The following is a 2,772-nucleotide window of genomic DNA, read 5'->3' on the forward strand; positions in this document are numbered from 1 at the left end:
AGGGCTGTGGTTGAGGAAACCTCTCAGAGTTGAGTCACAGTACGAATGAATGTCTGCCTGTGTGTGTGAGAGTGTGTGAGAGATGTCTCCACTTCCTTCCAGGTACTTAATCAGAATGTGCTGGGGCTTCCCAGCAGCCTATTTCTAGATAATTTCCTGCTTTTCCCACTCTCAGCTCTAGGTGCAATTCTGAAGAGAATCTTATGTCAGGATCCTCATTTTAGGCTTATCTTGTGTGTCTAAGTGTGCCAGCGTATCTCACAGCTGCTCCCCCACCCCACGGAGAAGCCCCAGAGGACCCTCATTTCCTCAAGGGCCAAAGGAGGAAATTGCACGGCCCAGGAGACTTCATTTCCTCCTTGTCTGGGCACAGGGTCCTGTAGGTGCTTCCCTACCCCTCATCGGCTGAGCATGCGATGCCTCTCTGGAATGCTCCAGCCGTCTGGGCTGGTATCAGAACACATCCCAGATCACCTCTGTTCCCCATCTCCTCCTTATTCCTCCACTAAGCTCCCACCCAAAACCACCTCAGGAGACAGCATGACCCGCAGCTGGGCCATTCTGAAGCATTGCCCAAACTTGGCTTAAAACCTGGAAACTCGTCCATTTCAGTGGTGCTGGGCATGTATGTAGTGTGGAGCAGTTGGCTTTGAGGAGGAATCCAACACCTTGGTTTGCCATGTGGAAAAGAACGACAAAAAAGCATGATCCACACGTGCCACCATATATAATATGGAGGATGCTTTCCAGGGACACCGGGGATCAGGAAACACATCAGAGGAAGGGGTAAACAGGTAAACAGGTCTTTATTTAGCAGGCAGCATTTTGTGAGTGATGGCAAATCTACCCCGTGATAACGTGATAGACAGCCGAGCCTGGGGATGGCCCTAGTGTTGCTGTAGATCAATGTGGTGTGAGTAGAAGCAGTGAAGTGCTAATAGTAAATCCATGCTGTTCCTCTGCTCTGTTTCTCATGAGGTTTTTCCTAATCGTTTTTTCACCTCTGTCCTGAGCTTCTGCAAAAGTTCTTGTGAGGGTTCACTGAGAAAAGACCAGCAAGTGATTAACCCCACTGGAGGGCTAGCTCCTTCTTAAAGGGCATGTGAAAAGATGGGTGACCGTCACCCATCATGAAAGACAGTGGCAGCAGAGCACCTTAGATAAGAGGTCAGGTAGGACTGATCCCTGCATCTCGTTGTCTTATCCCAACATAAGAGAGTGGGGCTGCTTGTACCTCGCTTGCCAGCAGGGTGGACGGGATTTTGCTGAGGAGCTTATCCACCATGTTTTTCCCCAGGTGGGAGAATCCCTTCCTTTCTACCACTCAGGCTTTGGAGGACAGTGAGGACAGTTGTCTTTCATCCCATTATGGAAAATGGAGAAGATAATTGTTTTGCATACAGTGCATGCAGCGGAAAACAAATGGGCAAAATGTTCCTAAATTTCAGTAGGATAAAGTTAAGATGGGGTACCTTGGTCTCACCTTGGAGCTCTCAGTCTGCTCCAAGCAGAAAGCTGGTAATCCTAAATAAGACCAGGCTGTTTGCAATATGGGATCTGGAAAGAAGGGTAGGGGCTTTTCTAGTTTCAATGTGGCTTTGGTTAAGTGGGAGCAGACTTCAGTGAGAAGCAGTGTTTGGGAAGAGAGCAGGAGCTTAGTTTATGTCCGCATTTCTAATTCTGCTTTGTACATTTGTACAAATAATTCTCAGCCTTAGCGGCTCATGGGTAATGTCCATGCCCTGTTTTTATATTACTTCTGCTGTAACTTGCAGTAACCTTTTCTGTGTTTTTGTGGCACTGGTTCAAGAATGATCTGAGAATGAAGCTGGTGGGCCTTGTCCACTCAACGTTTTTAATGAACATCGTCAAACTTGGGGTATTGCAACTCAGGGGTGAATTGGTACTGCAGGGAAAATCGTAGCAAATTTAGGGAAAGTTAAGAATGACATCCACTAGGAAAATGGCAGGGCTCAAACAGCAGTGCTGAAGAGCAGGACTGAATGGCCCTGTTGATATCTATAGAAAATTTTAAAATGTCGTATTTAACAAAATTTGCTCCCTTTTAAGCATTTGGTTTTAAAAGTTGCTAGATTGAAACACTGTGTCTGTTTCATTCAACCAATTCTCTGCTGCACAGGCTGCCTGTGGGATTTGCTGCCTGTGAGATTTTGACCACTCCCTCTTTAGATCTGTGGCAAAAATCTTTAGTGAACAGCACAAAGCCGTATGTCTTTGTAATGAGCAAGGAAGATGAATGAAAATGAAACTAGAGGACGGATGACTAGCCATTGCGAAGAAAAGAAATCCAGGGAAAATGACCAGAGGCCCGTCAGAGTGAGTGCAAGTCCCACTTAGCCCCAAGGAGCACTTCACCCTTGGAGAGTTTGAACCAACAGGCAGAATCTGTTTGGCAGAATCTGTTTTGGGTATTTGGAGAGGGCAGGCAAGGGCTGGACAATTGAAATGTATTGTTTTCACAGACCTTGTGCGGTGTCACTTAACATCAGAAGTAATTTGCAGTATCCCAGGATGGTTGAGGTGGGAAGGGACCCTCTGGTCCAACTCCTGCTCTAGCAGAGATACCTGGAACAGGCTGCCCAGGGCAGAGTCCAAAATTCATTTCATTTTTCAGTGAAGTCTCAGACACCAGTACCCCAAACCTCCAAGCATCTGTCCCCAACACGCAGTACTGCTGATGTTCAGACTTAACAACAATCACGCCGTGATCCTCTGGAGAAAAATAAAAGCACAAAGACGCCTGCCACGTTC

Source organism: Anser brachyrhynchus, assembly GCF_964034855.1.
Source record: "Anser brachyrhynchus genome assembly, chromosome: 1".
Taxonomy (NCBI): Eukaryota; Metazoa; Chordata; class Aves; order Anseriformes; family Anatidae; genus Anser; species Anser brachyrhynchus.